Here is a 12,015-nt window from a genome sequence, read left to right on the forward strand (position 1 = left end):
GTTTTCTGAATGTTGAGGTTTAAGCCAGCTTTTTCACTCTCCTCTTTCACCCTCATCAAGAGGCTCTTCAGTTCCTCTTCGCCTTCTGCCATCAGAGTGCTATCATCTGCCTATCTGAGGTTGTTGATAGCTCTCCTGGCAATCTTGATTCCAGCTTGTGATTCATCCAGCCCCGCATTTCACATGACGTACCCTGCATAGAAGTTTAATAAGCAGGGTGCCAATATACATACAGCTTTGCCCTATGCCTTTCCCAATTTTGAACCAGTCCCTTGTTCCACATCCAGTTCTAACTGTTGCTTCCTGACCCACAGACGGGTTTCCCAGGAGACAGGTAAGGAGACAGTTAGAGTCCTCCAACGTGTTCCAAATCCACCACCCTCACATATCTTTTACCCACTCGTTATCCAGTTTAGCTCTCCACTTAACCACAAGCCCAACATTTTTCCAGGCAGGCAGGGTTCTCTTTCCTCTGGGACCAATGGATGAGGACAGAGAGCCGGGCAGGGTCAGATGGTGGCCTAAGGAGAACAATTTGGTGGGAGGTGGGGGCGGGGGCAGTGGAAAAGATTCCTGGCAACCTTTTGTCAAAAGCGTATTGGATTTTAAGTTGTCTTTCCAAAGTAGTTGCTCAATCAACACCCTTTCTCAAATCCTCAAGAGATACAAAGTAAGGAGGCATTCTGAAAAGGTTTTCTTTCCATGTCTCTGAAGACACTTTAAGATGAACTGACAGCCAAGATTGCTGTCCATGTGGAGAGCTTCCCGGAGTTTCCTCTTCTCCCGGCTCTCTCCTTTCCGGTGCTCTGTCCTGCCGTCTCCAGCTGTCTTGGTCTCCTGGACTTTATCCGCCCCGACACTTCAACTCGGAGAATTCACCAGCCTCTGCCTGCACTGGGGCCTGGAAACTCTCTCAAGGCAGTAAAAACTCGGGTGCAATCCGAGATCTCACGTCAGTTCCCAGCAAAATCGCTCATTCATCTCTTTTCTGTCCGGGATTTACCATCCTTCTTTGCCTGATGTTTGGTGTCTGGAAAAGTGTTTCTGATCTGTTTTGCCAGGTTCTGGTTCTTTGAGGCAGGAGGATGCGTCTGATCCTTGTGATTTTGTCTTGGCTGGAAACAGGCCTTTCCGCTCTTTGGAGGAGGAAGAGGCGGAAGCTGAGGTCTCTTTGGTTTGTGGGTTTGTGCTCTGGGGTTGCAGGCTGCAGGGGAGCAGAGAGGGGCAGGTTGGTTCGTGCGGCGGCCTGTCCCAGGGGCAGCTGGCATCGCCCTTCTGAGAAACATGGGGCCTCCTGCTGCTTGTGGCAAGCAGTGTGTGCAGATATCGGGCCGGGCTCCAGGGTGCAGCTGGGTCAACCTCTGTGACGGGTTCAGGCTACAGGCCCCAGCGCCGGTCACATGGTCTTCTCCGAGGGGGTGAGTGTGTCAGTGTGTGTGTGTGTGTGTGTGTGTGTGTGTGTGCCGGGGCTGGTTGTGGGAGAGGAGGGCTCTGCTGGGAGAGCAGGGCCTGAGTCCAGGAGTGCCGAGGGGCTGACGTCACCAAAACGGGCATTCTGATCTCTGGCAGGCCCGCAAGCTGAAGGTGGGCGCCTTCTGATGAGGGGGCGGGAGCCTTGGAAGATGGGCGATCCGCACACTCTTTCCTCGTCACCGCCTGGCTGTCACCCGCAGGGCATCGGAACACATACCTGCTGCACCGGTGCCTCCCCCCGAGTCAATTCTGGTCGTCCTCCTTGGTGGCCGGGTGATGATTGCCACTTGGCAGAGCCTCAGAGGCTGGGACTGGATGAACCAACCAGTGGGACCCGCCCAGCACCTGAGTCCACCGGAGGCACCCCTCTCAGCCCCTTGATGCCTCTAGTCCCCGCCTCCCACCCCCAAGTTCTCCTTTCCTTTAGGTTATTACATCTCCGTGGGACCCTTTCCCCAACACTTTATTAAAGGATATTTTAAAATGTGAAGAGCTTACGTGTAAATTGAGCTGGATGAACTTCACCGAGGTATACTACTCCCACGTGACCACCGCCCAGCTCGAGGCTCAGGACATGCCAATTAGCCCAGAAAATCGCCTTATGCCCCCTCGCCAGTCAGTATTGCCTCCTGCAAGCTCATAGCTGTCTGATTTCTAGCGCCAGGTAAAGTGCCTGCTCTTGAATTTCGCAGAAGGTGAGTCATATAGCATATCCTATGGTAAGACTTTTTTTTTTTTTCTTTTTTTTCTTTTTCTTGCCTAGGACAATAGTTCTGAAAGTGATTTGAGTCTTCACACGTACAATAAGTCGTAGAAGTTTGATCTTATTGCTGGGAGGTTTATTCTTCCGATTTTATAAGCAAACCAAAATTTATCTGTACAAGGAAATGGGACGTTGCTCATGGTACTCATGGGAGGGAAAGAGCAGCCTAGCTAGGCCGTCTGTCAGCAGAGTGGCGCAGCGGGAGCGTGCTGGGCCCATAACCCAGAGGTCGATGGATCGAAACCATCCTCTGCTAGGCTTTCTTTTCGTGACTTCCATCCAGTTCGTTTCTCGAGCATCACAGGCACGACACAGTTCATCAGCTTACAGATGCACCTTTCTCCCTTCACCACTTCTAGAACCTTCCTAGTTCCTAATCATTATAAACCAGCAAGCGTTTTCCTTTCCCGTCCTTTTTCTTTTCTTTTCTTTTCTTTTTCTTTTGTCCTGGGCGGGGGCCCTGGGGCCGGGGTCGGGGGAGGGGGTGAGGGTGTAATAACAAAACCGGCCCTCCTCACTCATTTCCAAGAGAGGCAAACCTCTGGTCCTTCTTACTTCGGAATAGTTGACAAGTTTACCGTCCATTTCCAATGGATCAGCACTACTTCTTCCAGGGAATAAAGTACACACTTGATTCCAGTTAAGGTTAGGTTTCATATCTTCTTTACACTCGAAAGAAAAAACTTTTGTTTGTTTTTTTCTTGATTTCTGCCTGAGGACTGGTCCGCGAGTCTCCTACTGTCTGTCCCTTGTCTTTTTATGACTATGCACGCGCTGTGCGACGAGGTGGCCGAGTGGTTAAGGCGATGGACTGCTAATCCATTGTGCTCTGCACGCGTGGGTTCGAATCCCATCCTCGTCGTCCGGTTGGGTTTATGGCCTTCTGTTGTGGCTCAGTTGGGGAAGAAACCACCACCCGCAATGCGGGAGACTTGGGTTTGTTCCTTGTGTGGGGGAGATATCCATGCCCTACTTTTCACTCCGACAGTTCTAGTTAACGGGAATGTTTTGTAAATCCTTCTTGAAGGCAATACACATTGCTATTACTTATGAAGATTCCAATCGCATGGACTTTGTGGGAAAAACAGAAGGAAAGGAGTTAAGTTAAAAAACGCAGGAGAATCAGATTACAGAAAATAGAGAAAAACTTCACCGTGACTGTGAGGCAATGTAAGTACTGAAGAAGAATGAGAATTAAAGCTGGAAACACAGCAGGTTAAAAGACCATCAAAGTGTTCCCAAGGAAGGAGGAAAGAACCCGTTCTTTGTGTAAATTCTCTGAAAAAGCCTGCAGTTTGAAGAATGGTACTGGGCACAAACGTGGAACTATAAGGCTTTCCAAACAGTAATATTTTTTAAAAGTTTTCAGAAATTACAGTTTCCTGTGAGACGAGGTGGCCGAGTGGTTAAGGCGATGGACTGCTAATCCATTGTGCTCTGCACGCGTGGGTTCGAATCCCATCCTCGTCGGTCCTCCGGTGGAGGGGAAATGCAAATTTTGCTCCGTATCTTGACAAAAGAACTGTATACAACTTTTCTACCTCACCTCTTTCTGCCTCTGACTTTCTTTGTTCTTGCAGTTTCATTTTCAACCCGGATACTCCAGTATTCACTCTGTGGTGATTTTCTCTATTTTCTGTAATCTCATTCCTCACTGGTGACACTCTAGTTCTCAACTTCTGCCCTCGTTTCGCATCTTTTCATTCTCCACTCATTCTATATCTTAGCTTAGTGCTCTTCCATGCTTGACTGAGTGCTATTGCTCTCTATTCTTAGGGCATGATATATGGCTTATATCTATCATGTTGTGGCACAAATTGCAGAGTCAAGGGATCCAAAGTTTTGGTCAGAACCCAGCTAGTCCCTTCTCTGAACAATTTAGAGGGTCAGTTCAGTACAGTTCAGTTGCTCAGTCCAGTCTGATTGTTTGGGACCCCATGGACTGCAGCATACCAGTCCTCCCTGTCCATCACCAACGCCTGGAGTCAGTGATGTCCACTGAGTCAGTGATACCATCTAACCATCTCATCCTCTGTCATCCCCTTCTCCTCCTGCCTTCAATCTTTCCCAGCATCAGGGTCTTTTCCAGTGAGTCAGTTATTCACATCAAGTGGGCAAAGTATTGGAGTTTCAGCTTCAGCATAAGTCCTTCCAATGACTATTCAGGACTGATTTCCTTTAGTCGGACTGGTTGGATCTCCTTGCAGTCCAAAGGACTCTCAAGAGTCTTCTCTGACACCACAGTTCAAAAGCATCAATTCTTCCGCACTCAGCTTTTTTTATAGTCCAACTCTCACATCCATACATGACTACTGGGAAAACCACAGCTTTGACTACACAGACCTTTTTGGCAAACTAATGTCTCTGCTTTTTAATACGCTGTCTAGGTTGGTCATAACTTTTCTTCCAAGGAGCAAACTTCTTTTAATTTCATGGCTGCAGTCACCATCTGCAGTGATTTTTGGACACCCCCCCCACCCCCAATAAAGGTCTCACTGTTTCCACTGTTTTCCCATCTATTTCCATTAAGTGATGGGACCAGGTGCCATGATCTTAGTTTTCTGAATGTTGAGGTTTAAGCCAACTTTTTCACTCTCTTCTTTCACCTCCATCAAGAGGCTCTTTAGTTATTCTTTGCTTTCTGCCATAAGGATGGTGTCATCTGCATGTCTGAGGTTATTGATATTTCCCCTGGCAATCTTGATTCAAGCTTGTGCTTCATCCAGCCCGGGATTTCTCATGATGTACTCTGCATATAAGTTAAATAAGCAGAGCGACAATATACAGCCTTGCCTTACTCCTTTCCCGATTTGGAACCACTCTGTTTTTCTTTGTCCAGTTCTAACTCTTGCTTCTTGACCTGCAAACAAATTTCTCAGGAGGCAGGTCAGGTGGTCTGGTATTTCCACCTCTTGAAGAATTTTCCAGTTTGTTGTGATCCACACAGGGTAACCAGGCAAAGTAAGTTGAAGTATGTTAGTTTAGTGGGCTTCCAAATAAGAACATCTTCAAAGCAATAAGTACAGGAGAGCAGGTCCCTCTACACCTCACCTCACCCTCCCACTCCCCCACTTCCCTCACCATCCTCCCAGTCCCAATTGTATCACATTTTTTCCCCCATTTGATTTTTTTGAAGTTTTCTCATTATTTATGGTGCTTGCTGTTTCGAGGATTTTTATTTTCTTGTCACAGTCTAAGGACTCATTAAACAATACTGTACAAAAAAAAAGAAAGAAAAACTTTCCTAAAATTTTTGTGTGTTTTCCTCCTTGAATTTGCCAGCTGAATTCTGATGCAGAAACCTTTTTATTTTACCATATTCATTTCATTTTCTCCTGCCTTTCAAACTAAATTCCTTTGCTTGTTTTTCCCATAAAGTGCATGCGACTGGTGTCTTTATAATAGCAACATGCATTGCTTTCAACATGGATTTACAAAACATTCAAGATAACTTAATCTAAATTTAGTAACTCATGTAGAAGTGAAAGTTGCTCAGATATGTCCCACTCTTTGTGACCCGGTGGATTATAGTTGATGGAATTCTCCAGGCCAAAACACTGGAGTGGATATCTTCCCCATACAAGAATTGAATCCAAGTCTCCCGCATTGCGGGTGGTGGTTTCTTCACCAGCTGAGCCACAACAGAAGCTCATAAACCCAACCGGACGACGAGGATGGGATTCGAACCCACGCGTGCAGAGCACAATGGATTAGCAGTCCATCGCCTTAACCACTCGGCCACCTCGTCTCACAGGAAACTGTAATTTCTGAAAACTTTTAAAAAATATTACTGTTTGGAAAGCCTTATAGTTCCACGTTTGTGCCCAGTACCATTCTTCAAACTGCAGGCTTTTTCAGAGAATTTACACAAAGAACGGGTTCTTTCCTCCTTCCTTGGGAACACTTTGATGGTCTTTTAACCTGCTGTGTTTCCAGCTTTAATTCTCATTCTTCTTCAGTACTTACATTGCCTCACAGTCACGGTGAAGTTTTTCTCTATTTTCTGTAATCTGATTCTCCTGCGTTTTTTAACTTAACTCCTTTCCTTCTGTTTTTCCCACAAAGTCCATGCGATTGGAATCTTCATAAGTAATAGCAATGTGTATTGCCTTCAAGAAGGATTTACAAAACATTCCCGTTAACTAGAACTGTCGGAGTGAAAAAGTAGGGCATGGATATCTCCCCCACACAAGGAACAAACCCAAGTCTCCCGCATTGCGGGTGGTGGTTTCTTCCCCAGCTGAGCCACAACAGAAGGCCATAAACCCAACCGGACGACGAGGATGGGATTCGAACCCACGCGTGCAGAGCACAATGGATTAGCAGTCCATCGCCTTAACCACTCGGCCACCTCGTCGCACAGCGCGTGCATAGTCATAAAAAGACAAGGGACAGACAGTAGGAGACTCGCGGACCAGTCCTCAGGCAGAAATCAAGAAAAAAACAAACAAAAGTTTTTTCTTTCGAGTGTAAAGAAGATATGAAACCTAACCTTAACTGGAATCAAGTGTGTACTTTATTCCCTGGAAGAAGTAGTGCTGATCCATTGGAAATGGACGGTAAACTTGTCAACTATTCCGAAGTAAGAAGGACCAGAGGTTTGCCTCTCTTGGAAATGAGTGAGGAGGGCCGGTTTTGTTATTACACCCTCACCCCCTCCCCCGACCCCGGCCCCAGGGCCCCCGCCCAGGACAAAAGAAAAAGAAAAGAAAAGAAAAGAAAAAGGACGGGAAAGGAAAACGCTTGCTGGTTTATAATGATTAGGAACTAGGAAGGTTCTAGAAGTGGTGAAGGGAGAAAGGTGCATCTGTAAGCTGATGAACTGTGTCGTGCCTGTGATGCTCGAGAAACGAACTGGATGGAAGTCACGAAAAGAAAGCCTAGCAGAGGATGGTTTCGATCCATCGACCTCTGGGTTATGGGCCCAGCACGCTCCCGCTGCGCCACTCTGCTGACAGACGGCCTAGCTAGGCTGCTCTTTCCCTCCCATGAGTACCATGAGCAACGTCCCATTTCCTTGTACAGATAAATTTTGGTTTGCTTATAAAATCGGAAGAATAAACCTCCCAGCAATAAGATCAAACTTCTACGACTTATTGTACGTGTGAAGACTCAAATCACTTTCAGAACTATTGTCCTAGGCAAGAAAAAGAAAAAAAAGAAAAAAAAAAAAAGTCTTACCATAGGATATGCTATATGACTCACCTTCTGCGAAATTCAAGAGCAGGCACTTTACCTGGCGCTAGAAATCAGACAGCTATGAGCTTGCAGGAGGCAATACTGACTGGCGAGGGGGCATAAGGCGATTTTCTGGGCTAATTGGCATGTCCTGAGCCTCGAGCTGGGCGGTGGTCACGTGGGAGTAGTATACCTCGGTGAAGTTCATCCAGCTCAATTTACACGTAAGCTCTTCACATTTTAAAATATCCTTTAATAAAGTGTTGGGGAAAGGGTCCCACGGAGATGTAATAACCTAAAGGAAAGGAGAACTTGGGGGTGGGAGGCGGGGACTAGAGGCATCAAGGGGCTGAGAGGGGTGCCTCCGGTGGACTCAGGTGCTGGGCGGGTCCCACTGGTTGGTTCATCCAGTCCCAGCCTCTGAGGCTCTGCCAAGTGGCAATCATCACCCGGCCACCAAGGAGGACGACCAGAATTGACTCGGGGGGAGGCACCGGTGCAGCAGGTATGTGTTCCGATGCCCTGCGGGTGACAGCCAGGCGGTGACGAGGAAAGAGTGTGCGGATCGCCCATCTTCCAAGGCTCCCGCCCCCTCATCAGAAGGCACCCACCTTCAGCTTGCGGGCCTGCCAGAGATCAGAATGCCCGTTTTGGTGACGTCAGCCCCTCGGCACTCCTGGACTCAGGCCCTGCTCTCCCAGCAGAGCCCTCCTCTCCCACAACCAGCCCTGGCACACACACACACACACACACACACACACACACTGACACACTCACCCCCTCGGAGAAGACCATGTGACCGGCGCTGGGGCCTGTAGCCTGAACCCGTCACAGAGGTTGACCCAGCTGCACCCTGGAGCCCGGCCCGATATCTGCACACACTGCTTGCCACAAGCAGCAGGAGGCCCCATGTTTCTCAGAAGGGCGATGCCAGCTGCCCCTGGGACAGGCCGCCGCACGAACCAACCTGCCCCTCTCTGCTCCCCTGCAGCCTGCAACCCCAGAGCACAAACCCACAAACCAAAGAGACCTCAGCTTCCGCCTCTTCCTCCTCCAAAGAGCGGAAAGGCCTGTTTCCAGCCAAGACAAAATCACAAGGATCAGACGCATCCTCCTGCCTCAAAGAACCAGAACCTGGCAAAACAGATCAGAAACACTTTTCCAGACACCAAACATCAGGCAAAGAAGGATGGTAAATCCCGGACAGAAAAGAGATGAATGAGCGATTTTGCTGGGAACTGACGTGAGATCTCGGATTGCACCCGAGTTTTTACTGCCTTGAGAGAGTTTCCAGGCCCCAGTGCAGGCAGAGGCTGGTGAATTCTCCGAGTTGAAGTGTCGGGGCGGATAAAGTCCAGGAGACCAAGACAGCTGGAGACGGCAGGACAGAGCACCGGAAAGGAGAGAGCCGGGAGAAGAGGAAACTCCGGGAAGCTCTCCACATGGACAGCAATCTTGGCTGTCAGTTCATCTTAAAGTGTCTTCAGAGACATGGAAAGAAAACCTTTTCAGAATGCCTCCTTACTTTGTATCTCTTGAGGATTTGAGAAAGGGTGTTGATTGAGCAACTACTTTGGAAAGACAACTTAAAATCCAATACGCTTTTGACAAAAGGTTGCCAGGAATCTTTTCCACTGCCCCCGCCCCCACCTCCCACCAAATTGTTCTCCTTAGGCCACCATCTGACCCTGCCCGGCCCTCTGTCCTCATCCATTGGTCCCAGAGGAAAGAGAACCCTGCCTGCCTGGAAAAATGTTGGGCTTGTGGTTAAGTGGAGAGCTAAACTGGATAACGAGTGGGTAAAAGATATGTGAGGGTGGTGGATTTGGAACACGTTGGAGGACTCTAACTGTCTCCTTACCTGTCTCCTGGGAAACCCGTCTGTGGGTCAGGAAGCAACAGTTAGAACTGGATGTGGAACAAGGGACTGGTTCAAAATTGGGAAAGGCATAGGGCAAAGCTGTATGTATATTGGCACCCTGCTTATTAAACTTCTATGCAGGGTACGTCATGTGAAATGCGGGGCTGGATGAATCACAAGCTGGAATCAAGATTGCCAGGAGAGCTATCAACAACCTCAGATAGGCAGATGATAGCACTCTGATGGCAGAAGGCGAAGAGGAACTGAAGAGCCTCTTGATGAGGGTGAAAGAGGAGAGTGAAAAAGCTGGCTTAAACCTCAACATTCAGAAAACTAAGATCATGGCATCCGGTCCCATCATTTCATGGCAAACAGAAGGGGAAAACTCCAAAATCAATGCGGACGGTGACCGCAGCCACGAGATTAAAAGACGCTTGCTCCTTGGAAGAAAAGCTATGACCAACCTAGACGGCGTATTAAAAAGCGGAGATGTAACTTTGCCGACAAAGGACCGTCCAGTCAAAGCTATGGGTTCTGCCGTAGTCATGGACAGATGTGAGAGCTGGACCATAAAGAAGGCTGAGCGCGAAAGAATTCGTGCTGGAGAAGACTTGAGAGTTCTTTGGACTGCAAGGAGATCAAAGCAGTCAATCCTAAAGGAAACCCACCCCGAGTATTCATTGGAAGGACTGTCGCTGAAGCTGAAGCTCAAACACTGTGGCCACCCGATGCGAAGAGCCAACTCACTGGAAAAGACTGAAGGCAAAAGCAGAAGGCGTCGTGGTTAGCCAGCATCCTCCAGTAGACAGTGGAGGACTGATGAGGCTGGCGTCCCGGCGGAACAGCCGCAACCGCAAGGGAACTCTACGCACGATCTTCGGGACCGTGTAGGTTAAGAGGTACGTTGCCTCGGAAAGCAGGTGGCAGCCTGCCGGAGGAGGTGACCAAAGAGGACAGTGGCCCGTACGGGGATCGAACCCGCGACCTTGGCGTTATTAGCACCACGCTCTAACCAACTGAGCTAACCGGCCTCCGTCTGCGCAAGTTCTCCTCTCTCCTTCCTTTCCTCTTAACGCCTCTTCCGCCCCGCCTCCCCCTCCAAAATGTCAAGTTCCAACTGACCCTTACTGTTACTTCTCCTAAGAGAGTTTCGTCATTGTCGTTGCCTTCCATCCTCAGTCAAAAGAATGAGTCGCCGAGACGCTTTCTCGGAGAAGAAAACCAAAGGAAAAGAAGGCACAATTGGTTTTCGGTCGTATTCCTTGACGTGAACGAGGAAACCGAAGTTTTTCTCGGAGGAAGCTGCGGCCTACGGCCCGGGGAATCCATGGAAGACTTTGCTGTTTGTGTAAAAGGCTCGCAGAAAGCGCCTTAAGCTGGGCTGAGTGCAGGCTCTGCCGTAGGAGATGGAATACGGTGCCTGAAGACGAGTTCGATGGGTCGGATCGTCGGTAGTTCCCCCAGGTTTACGGGTGAGGCTCGGTGGGAGTTCGGAAGCCTCCTCATCTACCGAGTTTCTCGGAAGTTTCCTGCTGCTGCTGCTAAGTCGCTTCAGTCGTGTCCGACTCTGTGCGACCCCATAGACGGCAGCCCACCAGGCTCCCTCGGCCCTGGGATTCTCCAGGCAAGAACACTGGAGTGGGTTACCATTTCCCTCTCCAGCGCACGAAAGTGAAAAGTGAAAGTGAAGTCGCTCAGTCGTGTCCGACTCTCAGCGACCTCATGGACTGCAGCCTACCAGGCTCCTCCGTCCATGGGATTTTCCAGGCAAGAGTACTGGAGTTGGGTGCCATTGCCTTCTCCGGGAAGTTTCCTGAGAACGGTTCAAAATGCAAACCCCGAAGCATTTTTCCTGTTTCCGCCCGGTTTCGAACCGGGGACCTTTCGCGTGTGAGGCGAACGTGATAACCACTACACTACGGAAACTTGCTTTCTCCCCTCCTAGTCGTTTTCTTCCGCCCTCCAATGGTGTCCCATGGAGAAGGAAAGGGCAACCCACTCCAGTATTCTTGCCTGGAGAATCCCATGGAGGGAGGAGCCTGGTAGGCTACAGTCCACCGGGTCGGTCACAAAGGAGACTCCCGGCTAGCCCAAGCTGGCCACACCGAATCGGTTTTCTCTTTCAGGAAATGATCGACGTTGAGTGCGCCCTCCTATCACGACCAACAACGCTACAGTCAATGAGTCACACTAAGCAAATACTACCTCTAAGCGAAGAATTCCTTGCCAGAGGCAGAGCAGACGTTTTAGGCAGCGTCCGGGTACAGAAGACGTCGGGAATCTGCTCGATTTTGTCTTGTGCGGGTTTGTGTGACCTTAGGAAGTTCTGTGACCACCATCTCTCGAGTGCCAGAAAAGGATTGCAATGATTGAAGTTGATTCAATGATCCTGGGTGAAAAGTGAGCGAGATTCGGTGCCCTCGAACTCTAGCAGCTGCCCATTCTGTGACGGGCAGTGTTTGGCTGATAGAAACCGAGGGGCGGAGAGGGGCAAATGCCCACTGGTCTGCCAGGCAGTCCTTACTTGTCCCCTCTGACCTCAATTCTGCGCCAGTTGAGCACAAATCAACCAGAGTCAGACTAGAATTGCTGTGGTCGGTAACATCCTCAAGGCACTAACACCGCTGTGATAGATATCATCAGGAACATCCAAAGTCAGTTTGTTTCTCCGGGGCAAGCCGAGCTAACGAATCTCCGAGCCATGGACTACCTGGGCAGAGAATGGCAAACCGGAACCATC

At 49.2% G+C, this 12,015-nt stretch overlaps 8 non-coding genes across 8 annotated transcripts; 3 read left to right on the forward strand and 5 right to left on the reverse strand.

Annotated features, from left to right (window-relative positions):
• The first annotated feature begins 2,420 nt into the window (after positions 1 to 2,420).
• TRNAM-CAU lies at positions 2,421 to 2,492 on the forward strand. The gene has a single exon. It is a non-coding gene; the product is annotated as a tRNA-Met (tRNA).
• Positions 2,493 to 3,016: 524 nt separating this feature from the next.
• TRNAS-GCU lies at positions 3,017 to 3,098 on the forward strand. The gene has a single exon. It is a non-coding gene; the product is annotated as a tRNA-Ser (tRNA).
• Positions 3,099 to 3,624: 526 nt separating this feature from the next.
• On the forward strand, positions 3,625 to 3,706 carry TRNAS-GCU. The gene has a single exon. It is a non-coding gene; the product is annotated as a tRNA-Ser (tRNA).
• A 2,196-nt stretch (positions 3,707 to 5,902) lies between these two features.
• TRNAS-GCU lies at positions 5,903 to 5,984 on the reverse strand. Its single transcript has one exon. It is a non-coding gene; the product is annotated as a tRNA-Ser (tRNA).
• A 527-nt stretch (positions 5,985 to 6,511) lies between these two features.
• Positions 6,512 to 6,593, reverse strand: TRNAS-GCU. Its single transcript has one exon. It is a non-coding gene; the product is annotated as a tRNA-Ser (tRNA).
• Positions 6,594 to 7,117: 524 nt separating this feature from the next.
• On the reverse strand, positions 7,118 to 7,189 carry TRNAM-CAU. The gene has a single exon. It is a non-coding gene; the product is annotated as a tRNA-Met (tRNA).
• Positions 7,190 to 10,232: 3,043 nt separating this feature from the next.
• On the reverse strand, positions 10,233 to 10,306 carry TRNAI-AAU. Its single transcript has one exon. It is a non-coding gene; the product is annotated as a tRNA-Ile (tRNA).
• Positions 10,307 to 11,128: 822 nt separating this feature from the next.
• On the reverse strand, positions 11,129 to 11,201 carry TRNAV-CAC. Its single transcript has one exon. It is a non-coding gene; the product is annotated as a tRNA-Val (tRNA).
• Between the last annotated feature and the right edge of the window lie 814 nt (positions 11,202 to 12,015).

The sequence above is a fragment of the Cervus canadensis genome, chromosome 28 (assembly GCF_019320065.1).
Source record: "Cervus canadensis isolate Bull #8, Minnesota chromosome 28, ASM1932006v1, whole genome shotgun sequence".
Lineage (NCBI taxonomy): Eukaryota > Metazoa > Chordata > Mammalia > Artiodactyla > Cervidae > Cervus > Cervus canadensis.